Genomic DNA, 18,903 nt, shown 5'->3' on the forward strand with positions numbered 1-18,903 from the left:
GGCTTTGTTCTGTGCCCTCAGCTCCCTGTTTCCTGGCCTCTGTCTTAGAAGAACTCTGGTGAGGTTTAGTGCCTTTTCAACTCTGTAAGAAGTTAATATTCTTAGAGTTCCTTTATACTCACTTTTCTATCTCCCTGTTTGCACCATTGTGCTTTGTATATGATGTAGTTATAGACTTAGTAAGATATCAATAAAATGCATGTTGAATTATCTCTAGTGTTTAAATCACATACCATATTTCTCTCTGAAATATTATTATCAAAAAATACATAGTATTTTTATTTCACTAAGAATACACCTCTTTAAAAAGTTTTAAGAGAATACCACTTTGCAGTTACAATATTATGACTCAAGGTGGTGGTGAGGGGTAGAAGGGGGAGGTACTTATATAAGAAAGTGAAGAAACAGTTTATTCAAAGTGGCAAATTATTTAATCTTCAGTTTTAAATATCATTTCAGAAGATTTAACATGGCATCTGTTTTTAATCTTTAAAATCTCCCTCCTTTTCATCCAGTATCAATTCTTATACAGTCCTAACACTCTACAAGGACACAATTCATTGTGCTACAGACTTTGAGCATTACACCACTGCTCACGTCAGCAGGAGGCTTCTTGGAATTTGGTGGCAGATTTTATGACCATATGTTTTATACAATGTCATACATTTCTTCTTTCTTATTCAGCTATGCTTTTTTTTTTCAAAACAAGGGCCTAAGTGCTCTGCTTGTGTTATTAAAAATGAACACACATTCTGACCTGTCTTGTTGAGAACAAGTTTTCACAGTGATTAAAAGAAAGGAAAGAGCACTTCCTCCAATTTTCCATGGTGTGAAGAGTACAGATATATATTAACAATAACAACAGCAAAACACTATTGGATTTCTAGAAACTTCTTGAAGAAAAATGGGAGACAAATCTTACTGATTTGAGTTTGTCAAGGCTTTTTAAAGCATGACATATAAAACAAAAAACTAAAATAATTTTTGCTTTTCCAAAAGCATGGTTAGGATAAAAAAAGGCAGCCAGGAAAATATCAACTAAGGAGATACCAACAAAGGACTTATATTTAAGCTCTAAGAAGGACTTTTATAGTGCAATAATAAGAAGGGAAGTCAGCTAATGAAACTGGGGCATATATTTAAAGTAACATCTATTAAATAAACACATTGCAGTGGAAAATGTGCACGAAGAAGAGGCCCAAGGCCAGTAGTCATCAAGGGAAATAAACATTTAAACCTCAAGCAGGTACCATGACATGCTTCTATTGAGATCACAGCGAAAGAAGGAATCTGAAATCTCCACGTGTTGATCAATGTGTGGAGTGGCCAGAAGTTTCATACACTGATGGTAGGAATGCCAGTACCAAAGTTTTGAAAAGCAGTTCAGCAGCTTGCTAAAATGTGAAATGCAAAATCACTTAGCATGTGACCCAAGCATTGTACCTGTAGGTATTTATCCAATCATAAAGATAAAATACAGTCACAGAAAAGAACTGTAGATGAAGATGCTCTGTAGCTGTGCTTGCAGTAGCCAAGAACTGGAAATAATGAAACTGTCTAACATCATATGAGTGGATAAAAATTGTATTTTCACAATGGATAACAACTTGACAGTAAATTACCAATTTTTGCAAAAACCTGTATAAATTTTAAAATGATTATGCAAGTAAGAGCTGAGTGCCTACTGTATGATTTTCTTTATATAAAATACAAGCTAATATATAATTCATATAAGTGACTTTCTGTGAAGAGGCTGAATGGAGAGCGGTAGGAGAGAGATTACAGAGGAAGAAAAGGACATGATGGATGTTTTCATTGTACTAATCGTAGAGAAAGTTCCATAGATGTGAACATAGGTCAAATGTTATCAAAATACACCTGTGAATTGTGTGCATTTAATGTGCGTCAGTTATAACTCAATAACTTAAAAAATAACAGGATAGAGGATGAAAGAATCAAGCACTCTGCAGATTTTCATTTGAGAAACTTATGTCAAAATTGACAACCAGGTACATTTGGTCTGAAAGACTCCTGTAAAATCTGTGATGTTACTCTAGGTCTCCATCTGCCTTTTACTGAACTGTGACAATTTAAAGACATTTCTGTATTTACAGAAGCCAAGGTATTATTTTTAATCAGAATTCAGATTTCCAGGGCAGTCTGACTCTTTTTTAGGTTGCTCTGGTTTCCCCCACCCACCGCACAGCCAGCACAACACCTGCTCAGCCATGGGCATGGGCATCAGGAACTCCTGTGGCTTTTCTTCTGATGTCTTTTAGGGGCTGGGAAAATCTCCTGGCGCCCACTGTCGTGAAAAGTCCCTTAGTTATCTACTGATGACATTTAGGGTGTTGCTCCCGACATCGTAGAAATGTAGGTGTCAAAAAACTCATTGTAATATTTTGAGGATCACTGAGCAAATAAAAGTTAAAGACAAACCAGACAGACAGCACCTGCCTATTGGATCTGATCATCTTCCTCCCCAACCATCGGTTTAATTTTCAAAGTTGTTTTAAGGGATACACGGGTAACAGCTCTCTCTATCCCTGTCTAAATTTGGAATTACATCAGTACAAGAACATCTGTATATCTTTCCATTTTAAGAACAGTATTACACTTCTAAAAATAAAAAAAAAATGCAAAACACTTTGAAAAGCACTAAGTGAATGGAAGTGCTTGTGTTATATTTATTTATAATTTAACTTCCTTCTAAAATGTCTGTGTAGGATACTTCTTGTGAAGGAGGACATTGGAATTTAATTCAAAAAGTCGTGCAATACTCAAGTGAAACCCTTTGACCTTAAAAAAGTGTATATTTGTCTTTGAGGGGTGTGGTTATGGTTTCTTCATTTAAAACTTCCTTGGCTTTTCCCATTAGTGTCTATTAGGGATAATATAAATGCATATGCAAATACCCCTTTCCATGACGGGTTTTATTTGTATAGGCTTCCTGAGGCACCAAAATAATTCATCCCTTGATTGTTAACCAGATGACAAGATGCTACCAAAATGTTACAAAGCATTATAAGGTTATGGATATTCTACATTTATTTGATGGTCTTTACTCTACCTAAATGAGATGTATTTCTGCATAACAACAATGTGAAAATATTAGGTTAAATATATATGAGTTAGAAAAACTAGTAAAAACACAGAGGAGTTTAGATCAACTAAAAATATTTTATTCTTATACCCACTATATATTCAGGATTTTGAAATAAATTTCCCATCTTTAAGAAACTTATGATTAGGCTGAAATGCTCAGAAACCTTTTAAGCTTCTGCTTTTACTTGTAAAATCTCTGCCAAAGTCTTACGGTCCTTAAAAATTAAAGTCCAGACAATCCCAATGGATTTCTATAAATGCCAGAACTGCAAGGAGGAAGGCTGTAGGTCGCTGTTTGTGCCAGGATTAAATTCAGTTCCACTGTATCTTTAATTAGAAGTGTCTCCAAATAGCACCCACACTGCCACGTCCTGACAGTCAGCCCAGGTTTTAACATTGTCATTGACACCGACTTCCCATGCATAGTATTCTGATAGGGTTTACCACATGACTTGTGGCCAACTTAAATCAGTGAGAAAACACATGTCTAGCAATAGGATTTGCTTCTTAGTTTGAAGTGTAAGATAAAGTTCTTTATTCACAGATGTACACAGGGTGAGCAGTGACATTGGGAGCAATAAAGACTTTCTGTTCCCCACTTTCTTCATCTATTCAATGAGGTTCAAAGTAGTATCCGTGCTTGATGAGTTCAATAGGTTATGAGAGTGTCCAGTACAAAGCAAACAGTAATTTGGTTATACTCATTTTAAAACATTTCCCTACAAATAGGCAAGTTTAAATGATGATATGATGTTAGAATATTTTACTCCCATGTACTTCAGCAAAAATTGTTCTTGTAAGTGAATGCTTCTCAAAATGCGATTTGTGGAACATTCAGCTACTGGATCAATTGATTAACATGGAAAAAAGTTTCAATACTTATTTTTTTTTCAATACTTAGTAAGTTGGGTAAACAAATCTAAGGTAATTACAAAAGAGTTAAATTTTGTTGTCTCAGCACCTTTTCAGAGCTTAAAATATGTTAATATTCTTTATGTAGAACTTATATATTAAGGTCAAACTATTTCTAATAATATTTGTGTTTTCTGATGTATTAGTAAAGTAAGCATCACCTTTTGGTTAATGGGCAAGGTCAAATTGCTAATAGCACTTAATCTCCTATTTTCCAAGTTGTGTCCCCAGTTGTATTACACAGAGAAGGGGACACATGAGTGTAGTGACAATGTGGGTGATTGCAATGTTTTGAAACTACATATGTGCTCCCTTCGGCAGCACATATACTAAAATATTAAGATTACATATGTCAGGCAGTGAGCTTATTGCAGAACTGGAATTTTTGATCTGGGAATGGGAGTTTTTAATAGGACACTTTAGACGACTAGTATGAGAACCACAAGGATATTTATTATCTTATCCTACAAAAGGTCTACTGATGAGCTTCAAGTTTAGTTAATGTAGCAGTTCAGTGACTTGCATCACAGACCTCCGTTCTGTTTTTTCTTTTAGTATAATTGCCATGTTGCCTTGTCCTCTTCTAAAGGGCAGCAAGTTCAAAATAATGCAACGCATCACCCCAGACAGTGGTAACCAATGGGAAAATGGGAGCAACCAATGTTCTCCTTTACTCAGAATGAGGCACTATATCTATTTCCATTCCTAAAATGATTTCTTTGCAAGGAGGATAAAACTCCCCCGACAGCCTGAAACAATGAAGACTTTCTAGAGCATACCAGCCTCCCTGAAATAAGTGACCACATAGCTTGAACAAACAGATTTTCTGAGCAAGCAAGAAAGGGGGGAATGATTGTTAGACCGCTGGCTGTGGTGTCGGTGGCATAGAACTCAGGTTTTGTTACAGCGTATGACATTGTTGGTGCTATTTTCAGAGCTACAAGAATTAGAATATTCACCAGTGCATGCAGAAGTGAATTTGGACCCTTCCGGGGGTGGAAGATGCACATCCAGTGCTGACTCTCTGTGCACTGTTCAAGTTCAGCAGTATGTTAACCTTTGCTACTTCTAGCTGCTTTGACTTGGGTTTGGTGTAGTTTTAAAGATTATTGTAGTTTTAAAGATTAAAATGTAATTTTAAAGATTATTCTTGAAATTAGCATTGTGCTAGCAGGAGCTGCTGTTCTGACTTAACTATCAAATGGACAGTTGGTTGCTAACTTGTTAAAGCTTGCATTTTTATAAGGAAGTTTTAGATTTTAAACCTTTGTATTTCACACCGCTGGGTAAAAATTCAGCCCAAAAAATTCAGCCAAAGATTCAGCTAAATAGAAATAATTATGATTGGGTAACACATCTGCAAAACTTTAGAAAGTTGCTGAAACCAAAGACTAGATGGGTTGAATTTAGTAGATTTTTCCCATTATGCTCTAATAATTATCTGGTGTTTGGTGAAACCCTATATACTTTAAAGTCAAAGCTTCAAATGTCCTAACATGTGTAAACTTCTAAGGTGAAATTCATGGATATGTCACACATTTAATTACAAATATAGCAACATATATTGTGAAATATTCTGCATAGCCTGATTCTTCATGATTCCCGGCTTGATCCTTGCGCTAAAGTTCATTGTTTTGGGAATCAGACAGTGCGGGGGTAATGCTCTCAGAGCTGACTGATGGTGACTGAAAACATTCTTGACAACTGATTTTCATAGTGTTGAGCCCTCTAAATTCAGAGATGGATGCTTGGACAAACTGAATACTTACAGAATTCCATTTGGACACAAATGCTTCTCCCTGAAAAAAGTACAGTATAATCTTTAAGTCACTTAAATCCTCTTTTACAAGATACAGGAAGTTATTTTTAAAGAAAGTTATTTTTAAATACTTTAACAATATTTTTTCCTTTCCAATGACTACAAAGTATCTTTTTATTTTTAAATGATAATACAATAATCAAACATTGTAACATCATATTGTAATATCAAATATTGTAATATCATATAGGGAATTAACCACTCTCACAGGGTTGCATAGTTTGATTTAATTTAAATCTTTATATTTTATATTGTCTTTTTTTTTTTTTTTTTTTTTTTTTTTTTTTTTTTGGTTTTTCTCCGGTACCGGGAACCGAACTCATGACCTTGCGCTTGCCAGGCAGGCGCTTTTGCCGCTGAGCTAAATCCCCAGCCCCTATTTTATATTGTCTTTGATAGATATTTCATTTGTTTCCTTTTTCTAGCTGTAAAAAGTGAGTTGAGGGAACTCTTCACCTACTCCTCTGCATTTTTGTAGTGTTAATAATCAGAACTGTGGCTCTCTAGAATCTAAGCCATGGTCAACGATGCTGTTGAATATATGCATTGCCTAGTTTATTTTTTTACCTTTAAAATAGCAATAAGCCCTTATTTATACACTTAAGCATGGATGATTGTGTTTATTTAATGAGGACGTGTCTGGAAAGTGCCTATCACACTGCGAGGCCCATGGGATTACCCATGAATACTAGATTCCTCGAATGTTTTCAGCAACACCATTGCTTAAAATGTAGTTTTAAAGATTATTCTTGAAATTAGCATTGTCCTAGCAGGAGCTGCTGTTCTGACTTAACTATCAAATGGGTATTTCTTCCCATAGACAGGAGCAGGTGGAATGTGCGTAAGTCTTAATTTTCTTACCAAATGGTCTGTTTGAAAATTCACTTTGATACCTTAATACTCATCTCCCGTTTTGTCTGTCATATAGCCCTGCCCAAACCTGTCAGTCAGAGATATCTTGGTATCCTTCAGATGCACTGGCAGTCAAACATAATTTCAAGGCACCATGTATGGGGTGAGAGATGATGTGATAAAGAGATGTTGTTATTTATATTTTCATTATGCCTGTGTTTGCACCCATGAAGTTCTACCAGCGCCTCTGACCTTGTTGACTGTACACAGCTGAACTTGAGCCAGCAAACCTGCATTTGCATTTCCACGTTCACCGAGAAATTTTTGAAAATGTTATTTCTCTTTCTCCCTGTAAAAATCCAGCCTGTGCATTTCCCCTGTGGATAAGGACACAGACTTGTTAATATTGTCAGAACCACATCAATCCTTCTGCTGTTTGTATTTCAGAATTTTACTTGCACTTAACTCCTGAGCAAGTGGGAAATATTCCTTCCTTTCAGAAGCAAATCATCCCTCATGACATTTCCTACAAATTAATACTATGAGATGCAAAAACTATCAATTAGAAGACTTCTGCAGCAGTAAGAACCATCATGGGCTTCGTGGAACAAATATATTTCAGAGATGGGGAAACTGAGGTTCAGAGAGAAAGATGGCATTTTTCAAGTGGAAAAAATATCCTGGAAACCATGTGACCTGACTGTCCAGTCATCACAGTTTCCATAGATAACATGCTCTCCCCATAATTAGGAGATTTTAGTAATACTAAGGAATAAAAGGCTTCAGCAGCAAACTACTTATTTGATAAATGGAGGAAATCAGTGAAATCGTTCAGGATAGTTAGCAGCAGAGCTGGGACTAGAATTTATGTTTCTGGACTCCTCTCCCGGTGTTCTCGCCGATCCACGCTGCTCGAGCAAACATGCCCATAAAGGGAATCTGTGCTCGCTAATAGGTTTGAGATGTTGTTTGTGCCTCTGTTCTTCTTGGCTTTTTCCTTCCGTGGCTGTGCTCTAAGCCAGGCTGCACACCACATAATGCCTCTGCTGTGACCCAGGTGCCACCTAAAGATGATAAATCCCTCACCGAGGTGATTCATAGCTCTCGCCTGCGCGATGAGCGAGCTTCTGAGACTGCTTTCGTTTACTTTCCAGCCACTTGTTTGTCTTTCTGTACGTGTGGAAGAGTCAACAGTGATCACTCTGCTGATGTATGATCTGATTAGTGGAGCCGGGTCGCTGTTCTCCTCAGGAATAATAAATCCTGGCCAGGCTCACCCCGTTCTTGGCCATGACGCCCTGGAGCCTTCCAGTCTAACCTTCGGCAGTAAATTTGGCTCATCGTCAAGCTTTCTGCTGCCATAGAAACCATGTTGCACTATTACTTAGGGGGTTTCCTGAAGAAAAATTACTGTAGAACTGCTGTAATTTTTCCATATATATATCTTATGTCTAAGGGAAGGTGTTCATTTGGAACACCTAAGGTCTAGAAGAGATTCCCTGTGTTTTCTTGTTGTTCTCTGCCTTCTCTGAGCTCATAGTACCTCTACACTTGGAGCAGATCTTCCTGGCATCTAGTAGGTATGAACTCTAGATAGGGGCACTGCTGAGTTTTGTACCCTGTTCTGACACTTACTAGCTGTGGCGTTTTAAGCACTTTGCCTAAAATATGGCATTTGTACACAATGGAGTATTACTCTGCCATTAAAAATACACACCTGGGCCATTTGTAAGACAATGGATGCACCTTGAGACCATAACGTTAAATAAAATAAGTCAGACACACAGCTGAAATATCAACACCAGGCTTCTCTTATATGAGAAACCCCAATTATAAATAAAGAGCAAAATAAAAGGTGATAGGAAATAGGGAGACAGATCATTCCCAAGTGTAAAGGGGATCAAGAGAAGAAGGTGGTGGGAGTGGTGGTGAAGGGCTTGAAACAGGAATTAAAATGTGTTAAGTACCAGTACCAGCTCCACACAAGGGAGGTCAATATTAAGTACTACAAACATGTGCTTATAAAAATAAAAACAACTTGTTTTTAGAACCTCAGATTCTTAATCTGTCAAGAGGGAACAGTAATAGCATCTAACCTCATAAAGCAATTGTGATAATTAAGTGAAAGTTTGCATGTAAGGGAGTTAAAGCAGTGGCTGATATGTAATAAACTGTCAAAAGATAGTGCAGTGGTGAAGGTAGTGGCGACAATGATGATAATAATTGTGACATAATTTTGTGTGAGTGCATTTTCTGTTACAGCCATCTAAATAAGAATAATGTCTCATGCTTTGTTTCCATCCTTCTCCTTCACATAGTGAGTGGTATAAGTGCATGTAATGAATAAAAGAACATGTGCTTATTTAATAAACATGAATTGATATCTACACAGTCTGAGTGACATAATATTTGTCCCTGAGATCATTATAATCTGTTTGGGTCTATTAAATATACTGGTTTTTTTGGCATTCAGCCAGTAGTCAGAAGCACCTTACATGCTGTGAAGGGGCCGAGAGTAGAGACACAAATGATAGTGTCCCTGCCTTCCAGTGCACAGCTGAGTATGGCCAAGCAGTTAATCTATTATAAAAATATCTGGGGTTGTGAGAACTCAGGGAAGAGAGGAAAGGCAGGTGGGAGGAGAGAAACTATTGAGAACACAGCAGATCATTGATTCAGGGAAAGATGCATTATGTCTAATTATAATCAAAATGAAAAACAAGAGTGATGAGGATGCCCACATTCTTGTGACTTTGGCAGATGTACTATGCACAAGTTGCTTATTTATCACCATTTAGGATTTATATTGCCAATAATCTCGCATGTTAAAGACCAGCTGTGGTCTTTGACAATATTAGTGACTACTCTCCAAAAAGAAAACTTGAATATAGTTTATATTCACTGTAAATAGGTTTAGATAAATTTAGATTTGCATGTCACTTTCAAAAAAGAAAAGGTACACAGATTAATCCTTGAAAATTAATAATCCCTCTACCTGATGTATCTATTACAAATAATACGGTAAGTCTTTAAACCACTTATTTAAACATAATTCCTAGAAGATAAACGGTGCAGAAAAAAGGGAGGTCTCATTTGGCATAGAGCAGAGTACTATTCTGTCTACAAAAGGAGTCCTTCAGGCCATACCAACATCCATATCAAATAATAAATTAGTAGGCCCATTTTGAAAAATAAAAACTATAATCTCTGTTTATCAGCATTAATGGTATTTTGCCTGAAAATTTACTGCAATGAAAAGTGCTCTCTTGCTACCTTATCTTGGGCTTCTGGAGTGAAGTTTCTAGCAGTATTTGCATTTATATAAAATTCCTTTACTGCATGTCTTATAGAGGGGCTGTTTAGATTGCAAGTACAGGAATGTATTCTAACTCATTTCTTCCAAAAAGAGGTAAGTCATACAGTTTAAAAGCAAAAGTGCATGTAGGTCTTAGACTAGAATGAAGATCTGTATCTTCTCTTTATTGCCAAAAATACACTCTCCAAAATGGTTTCTTTTAGGTCCCAGCTCATAGCTGCTCAGAAACTCTTAACTACTCCAATGAAAGGGTGAGGGAATTTGATTGGTTGATCTCGGGCTGTGTACCTATCTGGTCCAATCAGAACTAGGGGAATAGGTTCCTTTGGTATAAACTTGACTGTAGGGGTGTATGAGTGTGTGTGTGTGTGTGTGTGTGTGTGTGTGTATGTGTGTGTTAAAACCTGACTTAGAAAGAGTAATAAGCCCTGGACTGGACAGATAATTCAAATGTTACCTGCCCTGAAAGGAAATGCTACCTCTTGGCAAGGCAGTTGCAAAAAGAAGCTCGTGTACTGAAGATTGAAGGAAATGTTTGAGTCTTAGTAGAGGCAAGCTCAAGGTAGGAGGAATTTATTGGGCAAGTTTCTGGGACTTGTAGTTGACTTTAGCTCCCCTGCAGCCTCCCATGAATGTCATCAGGGAGGATGCTCAGTCAGGGGTGACATCACTCAGTAGGAAGGTGTAGTGGCTCTGATGTTGCCCTCAGAAGTGGCTGCCAGATAGGCTCAGTCACTCAGAATCAGGAAGGGCAACCTGGCTGCAGATCTCTCAGCAGCCCCTGTTGAAGCTTTCAGGAGGGCAGCCACATACTTCCCTTCTCTGCTGTCTGAAATTTCCCAATGGGGATCCCCAGTTTGTAGTTCCTTTTATTTCGTTGGGGCAGTGCCACTCAAGCAAGGACAACTGGGCTCTACCATACATCTTATGGTTGGAATTGGAGGTATAAATATCAGGAGAATGGAAAAATACAAAAGACTCTTTCCTTCACACATGGATTGTTACTGGAGAAATTACATGGAAGTCAAACTTGTAATATTCTAGCTGATTTTTCCTTTGCCTGGCAGAGTACTTTTGGAGACACCTCTGCCTTCCTGATTAATCTTCTATTAGCAATAGCTTTTCATGCTTTGCTGTCTCAGAATTTTTGTTCTTACTTTTCCTTTTGAGTGGAAAAATGATTGATGAACATAGCTGCATTTCCAAATGTACTACCGCACTACTGCTTGTGAGCATGTTAAACTCATACTAGTTAATGATACCTCACTCCCCTTTAAATTATCTTACAGATTTTCTTGCCTTTTCCTGTGCAGAATGGCAGTGGAGATGCAAGATCTTGGGACAAAGTATGTGTGTTCCTTCACTTGTTAGCTATGCCAACAAAACCGTTTGGTCTCTCTGTGCTTTTGCCTTTGCAAACTTTGAATAGTAATATCTGGGATTCCTACTAGCAGTAAGAGCTTGCCCTTGTGAATCTTCTAAAACACAGTATGGCCTATGAAAAACACTGAAAAAAGCTTTTCTTATTTGAGTTATTGCCTGTCTCCGATAATGGTATCATCATTTACCAGACATCCAAGTGGGGCAGTTATTTTTGATTTCCTTCTCTCCATCATTTATTCACTATACTACTACTACTCCTCCTAGCAGCATTTGTTGTCCATTGACTGAATTAGTTGCCTTTCTCATCAGTGAGACACAATACGTGACATCCACAGATTAAAGGAAGAGACGTTTGATTTGGCACACAGTTTAGGGAGATTCATTCCATGGTAAATCAGTTCAAAGGTAGAAATATCATGGTGGAAGGTCATACTGAAGCAAAGGTGTTCAGTTCATGGCGGCTTGGAAATAGAACAGGGGAACAGTACCAGAGAGAAAGGGACCCTGGACCAGACATTGTTCTTAAGGTCATCCTTCCATGACCCACTCAGACACACCCAGAAATGTGCTCCTTAACCCTCTCCCCTTCCCCAGCACATTACAAAGCAAGTCAGTCATTGATTATATGTTTACTGTCACATAGACTAGATGCTAAACTTTAATTAAGAACTTTGTGGTATTAGTTTAGTTCTCTTAATAGCAATATTTCCACTTTAAAGAAGAGACACATGAAGTTCAGAAAGGTGAGGTTTTATGCTGAATGTGACACAGGAAACAACAGAGCTATAATTTAAACTCAGATTTGTCTGACATCAAAGTTCTACTACTAGTAGTTTTTGTAACCACATTTAGTACATCTACCCTGGAAGTATTTATCTTCTCGGGTGCATCCTTTCCATTCCACTTTCTCCAGATCTCTCTTCTAAGGTTTTTCCAGTGCGGTCGCTCTGTCCTCAGGTTCTTCTTACTCAAACAATTCTCTAAACCCCACTCATAGTTGCTTTTCAAAGACCATGAGTAGATTACAAACTTTTAGTGGTGCTCTCATTATGAAATGTATTTTTTTCACTATCATTCTTCCCAAGTTCCACTTTAGCACCCAATATTATGTTACTATTAATTCTTTTAAGGTCCCAAGCCTTCTTTACTTTTCTTTTTGCACATACTGCTGAGCACGCCTTAATCGGCAACAGCTTTCCTCAGTTGATTAACTGACTGGTGCTCCGGGACCCAATTCAAAGGTCTTTCATTCCTCCACTTTCATAGCAAAGTGTTCACACATTGTGTATTGGTTCAGGTAGTGTATTGTTATTTATTTGTTTTCCACATCTGTCTGTGTTACTCAACTGGAAGTTCTCAGGAGGCAAAAGCAAATCTTATTTATTTTGTGTTCCTAGCTAAGTACCTGGTCCCTGTAAACTTTGAACTTTGGGAGGAAATAAGTAAATGAGCTCACTCACTTGTTGAAGTAATTTCCCTTGGTAGTGTTTTTTTAATTAGAAAATATTTTCTTTTTCATTTACAGTCATCATGGGTTTGAAGTCTTGGTTATTTGGTTTTGCTTTGTGTGTATGTGTGTGTGTGTGTGTGTGTGTGTGTGTGTGTGTGTGTGTTAAGTGGGCTCTACTTTCTTATCCCAAGAACTAATGATTTTGTAAGGAAGTTGGGGACTCTCCAAAGGCAAAGTTCTTTGAGTTTTTGCTTTATGGAAGATTCAGGAGGTGGTAATTAAAGTGATTAACAAGAGAATACTGGTGTTTAAGTAATCAGGCTACCAATTATTAATTAGAGGGCTGTACCTCCTAGATAGGAGAATTGTTAATTTAAAGACATTCAATTAAATCTTGGATCTTATTTTCAAAGGAGAAATCAAGTCAGAGAGGCTTTCTGAATGGAAGGTCCTTGGAGGCTGGATCACTGGAAAGGTAATCAGGACCTGTTTTCTCACAGAATTTGAGGCCTCAAATCCATGGCCTACCATTTGGGCTTTTGTGAACAAAACCTTACCACACAGGACATTTTGGCGTGGCTCCTGCAGCCCTGCCTCAGGTCTTGGTCATTTGGATCTCAAGTGGAACACCTGACCTGCTCCTCACACTGATCAAATTGAGTTTGTGACAGAAGCTGTGGCCACACTGATTTTCTCTGTCAGAAGCATAAACGAAGAAATACTAAGACCACATAGCATTCCGAAGAGGGGTTGTGGTGTACAGCAGCATATTTTAGGGACTGCCTACATCAGTATCAGCTTGAATTCTTAGTAAAGTGTAGATTCTGTGGTTCCATCTCCTGATTTCTGACTCATGGAGGACAATACATTATGAAAGTGGAGGGCATCTGTTCTTCCATAAAGGCTTTATAATCCTGGCAATATAGTAGTCAAGGGCTGAGTCTTGGGCAACCTAAAGTTTGGAGGGAACAAGAATCATGATAAAGCAGAAGCCCAGTGCAGGCAGACAAATACCTAACACTGTTTATTAGGGTAGATTTTTTGAGTATAGGAAACCCATTATGGTGAACTTTTTTTGGAAGGATATAAAAAAGTCCACAAAAAATGGAAAAGAACAATAAAGAAACAGGTTCAGAAGGACAGGATAGAGAAAAGTGACAAAAACCGAGGTTCTGTGAAGAGATACTGCAATGCAGAATGAGTTCCCACTGTGATTGCCATGCTTTTAGCATTCAAGTCAAGATTCCCTGTGTGAGGAGGGCTGTGGCTGGGGGGAGGGGGAGAATAAGAGTCCAGTTGTTCTTGCTTAGCCCATGTACCATCTGCTATCCAGAGAGGGCAGTTCATCCCAATTAGCTGTCTCATTGGGTCTTCCTACCATGCAGGAAAGGATTTCCCAAAAGAATAACTGAATATCTTCAAGACATGAGGAAAAGGATGCTAGAGATCTCCCAAACATATCCCAGAGAGGATCCTGATACATGCTGGAGGAGAAAAGAGAAAGGCCAGTATTCAGAGCATCATATTAGTAATCAATGTCTTCAAACTACTGCCAAGGCCTTTAGAAATACTTTGCAGAAATACACTGTGGGACCTTGCTATTTGGACAGGCTAGCTTTTCAATATTTCCTTTTTCCCATAAGGAAATTCTGGTTACCCCTTCCTCAATCCAAGCATATCCCTTGGATAAAGTAGAGCATTTGAGATCTGTTTTAAGAGGCCCAGCAGTAAATGTCCAGGTTTTGGGGACTCAGCTTTGCCAGTTTGTGAGATGAGAAAGTTGGGCTTTCTAAGCCTGCTTTCTTCCTGTGATGTGTGCAGTCTAGGTAGTCAGCTACTCCTCTCCTGCTTTTTCCTGCCTTACTTTTCATCTTGACTCTAATGGCATCAAACACTGCCAAATGCCTAAGAAAAGAATTTTAAGAGGATTTCTCTCTTCTTGTTGGCAATATGCATTTGCTAAACTTACCTGCTGTTACTTGGTGGAACTCTCAATTTGTCCTACCACGAGGAAATGGAAACAGTATGACAGTGTGTGCAGCGAAGGCTTGCCTGCCAGGTCCTGCATTCCTCGTGTCTGACAGACAAATGACATCCAGGGTGGACTCTGGCTCCCTGCAGAGTCCTCACATTGGAGAAGCCCTAGGATCTCTAACAGCCACTAGTCACCATGGTGCTAATGGACAATCTTCTTTATGCAAGTCTGTCTTGGTTACTTTTCTCTTATTGCTGAGACAAAATACCTGATGCTCAAAATTAAGGAAGGAAAGGTTTATTTAGCTCACAGTTTGTGGAGGTTTCCATCCATATTTGGCTGGCTCCGAGTCAGAGTGGCACATGGCAGAGGGCAAGAGTTCATGGAGGCAGAACACAGCAAAAGCAACAAGAGCAAAGGTAGAGAGCAAGCCTCTTTCCCTCTCTTACATTGTATGCAAACTACCCACCCGCCCCAGGGCAGGTGTAATACTCATGCCCATAATTCCAGCATTGGACCATGAATCAACCATAAATTCTAGAATCCCACCCCACGACTGCAGGAGGCTTTGGGAGGACATCCAGAACCAAATCATAATGAAGTCCTACCTGTTTTTCTGTTTAATAACAGAAAAGTCTCTAAACATGTTTGCCCTTGTTTTTACTAACAGTGGATGTAAGCAACAGAACCGGGACTTACATCTGCTTCCTGAGTTACTCTTGAGAACTATAGAAGTGATCTGTGAAAAGACAATACACAGGAAAAAGACTTTCTAGCTCCCCCTGTAGATGGTACTTTACTAGGAAATTAAAACATTAGTCATAAGACTTTTATTTTTAAATGTGGATCATTGCTGATTTTGAATTATATTTGAGTTCTTGTGGAGAAATGAAGTGGACATGTAATCTGTCCTTTACCGAGGAGTTACAGGCTTCATTGCTTATAAGGGCCTAGCAGAATGTAACAGAATGAATTAGTTTGTGCAGTGTGAGTGATAAGTGTCTCTGGAGGACACATGTCCTTGTAAGGGAATGTCAGAGGGCTGGGGTATAACCTAGTGGTAGAATACTTGCCTGGCACGTGCAAGGCCCTGGGTTCAATTACTATCACTCCAAGCAGTTGGGTTGGGGTGTTTACTTGTGGATGTCAAAGACCCAGTCAATCACTGCCCATTAGAGATGTAGATTTTGTGTCATCCCATTATTTTATTTTTCAAAATGACTTAGAATTTGAGACTTCTGTACAAATTTTTCTGAGTGTTCAGTGTCAGCAATGAATTTGCAAATCAAATAATACACATCTATAGTCTAGATGTCACCAGTTATAAACTCTGCTCTAAAGGACCACTTGCAAATGGCATAGAAGAATAAAAATCAGCCTCCCAAATGTTGAATAAATATTTTTAAAATCAGACTGATTTTCAATTAGTTGGATATTCAGAATGACACAGGTGTATTATGTGGTTGATTAAATACTTTTTTGCCTTTGATTATTGAGATCAGTTGTTAGAAAGGCATGGTGGGAATGGGTTGGACTTTAGAGTCCCAAGGACTTGGATGAATTCCAGATAAACAAATTAGTCAGATGAACAAGGGCACTTTACCAGACTTCATTAATTTTCTTTATTTGTAAACTAGTTCAGACATCATAGGTGTGGGTGAATATTAAACAAGGTGATGCATATGGAACTTGTCTGCCACGTGAGCCTTGTTGACCTTGGCTGACCTCCCATTTCCAAAGCAAAGGTTGGCTCAGAGTTCACTTCCTCACACCCTCATCATGACATCATCAAGCCTCATGTATTGTTTCTTGGTTCTTAGTCCCAGGGCATTTTCTGTCTTAGACCTGAGTTAGACCCAAGCCCAGAATGTGCTACTTATCCAATTTCCATAAGAATCCAATCATACTTAATGTTCTGAAGATTGATGAGTTTAGTGGAGATTCTTAGAGATCTCAGGCTCAGGATAACACACATTTCCCAGTCCCTGTTTCACCCCTTGGTTATGTCATTTACTTCTATCCCATCCCATCCCATCCCATCCCATCCATCCAAGTTGGAATTCATTCATAATCCAACAAAGTGAGTCATACAGTATACCCATGACTCTTACACAATACACCTGTGAAAGCTTGCACCCCGAATATTTGTAAGTGAGGGGCTTACTGTACTCATGAGAATTAACCATTGAATTTAGCAATATGGTAGGCATTTACTACTGGGGAAGGGATTGAATGTTTGATTGGATTTACAAGAAAAGTGGGAGGAGAAAAATTGGGGAGAACAGAAGAAGCTTTAAAAGAGCTCTGCACTTTAGGGAACCAGTAACTAGGAAGAACAGGGGCTCAAGCAACTTTTCCTTAGAGATTTGCACGTAACTGCAAACTTGTAGATGAGAAAATCTATCCAAATAAGAAGAAACTGGAGTGAGAGGGAGAGTTGCTGGAATCATGTCCTAAGTAGGTGAGAGGAGCTTGGCTCTCATACACAGTGTATGGGTGGGCTGAGGGAGAAGCATAAGCTGTTGATCTACTGCAGTAGGAGGTGAAGCAGAATGAAAAATACAGGTGAGGTAGCACAGTATATAGACAAAGTTAGATGAGAAGTGAGGGTTGTGGCTAGGGAAATTCTTTTCTGACAGTTTCAGTGTTTTCAGAAAATTAGGAGAACGGAGGACCTGTTAGTGAGGAATGTAAATGTTGCTGGGCACAGTGGTGCACGCTTGTATTCTCAACATAGGAGGCTGAGGTGGGAGGATATCAAGTTTGAGCTCAGCCTGGACAACCTGGCAATTTAGTGAGATCCTATCTCAAAAAAAAAAAAAAAAAAAAAGGTGTCACAGTAACAATGGTCTGAGAGTGTTGCTCATTGCAAACTGGGTTCAGTATCCAGTACTGAGAGAAATAAGGCAGGAACAGGAGGTGCTGAAGGTAGGAAGAGAAATGAGGACTGTGTCATTGTTCAATAGTTGTGCAGGAAGAGTGGGAAATGAGCAAGGAGTAGAATATAAAGTGGCTGCCTTGCAACACTGAGGGGTCTTTGGGTCTCCTGCATAAGAAATTAGACCAGTGATTCTGTGTTTTTTTACAATGCTGTTCAATCACTTGGCTATGGACCACAGATCAAGAGTTGCATTTAATTTGGGACTGTCTACATAAATGTGAAAAATGTACCAGGGCTGGAGGGTGTTGAAGTCATGTGCAAGGGAGTGATTAGGTTGGAAAGCAGAACATTAGCTGAGTAAGGGGAGAGAAAAAAACACTTGAGAGTTGCAGAAGGACTTGAGAAATGAGGTAGGGTAAATTGATAAGTGAGGTTGAGGATCGTTATAGAATTAGAGAGTGTGGAGGAAGTGTTACAACTACTGTGGTTGGCAGTAACTGGCAGGTCTAGGGCAAAGACTGGCAAACTGTGGGACAATGCCAGACATACCTATTTTGAAACACATTGTCTGTGTCCGTTTGTGGGCTATGATGATGTAACTGAGTATTTGTTAAGAGACCATGTGTTCCACCAAGTTCTTTATAGAATAAGAGTCTAGGGTAATACAGAATGTGACTATGGCACTGAATTTCTGAGGTAGGGCAGAAGTTCACATTATTAGAGAGGAGACTCAATTAAATAAAGGTAGGAAGAATTATTTATGCATATAAATATTTCAATATTTAAATAGTCGAAATTCAGACTGCATTAGTACATGAGAAAATGGTAGTTAAATCAGAAGGAAGAAAAAGGGAGACAAGAAGTCCCCTTGATGCTGGGTGTTGGTAGATGAGAAGTCCCCTTGACACTGGGTGTTGGTAGATGTAGAAATGATGACTAGTGTCATCATATTCAAAGCTGGGATTTTTAAGGAGAAGTTCTAGAATTAATAAGAAATAAGGAAGACTTTGCTCTGTCTCCAAGCTCCCTTTGCTATAAAAACCCTGGGAGAAGAAGAGTAGCCACCTGCTGAGCATCTCATGGGGAAGCACCGTCCTCAAGGAAGATTCAGATTCCCTTGGGATTAAGAGATTTAAGGAAGGCTTGGAGCAAAAATGGACCGTAGCGATGATATTGCTCCATGGATTTCAGAGATCACAGTGAAAGGTTT

This window comes from Chinchilla lanigera, unplaced genomic scaffold (genome assembly GCF_000276665.1).
Source record: "Chinchilla lanigera isolate Chin_1 unplaced genomic scaffold, ChiLan1.0 scaffold00007, whole genome shotgun sequence".
Lineage (NCBI taxonomy): Eukaryota > Metazoa > Chordata > Mammalia > Rodentia > Chinchillidae > Chinchilla > Chinchilla lanigera.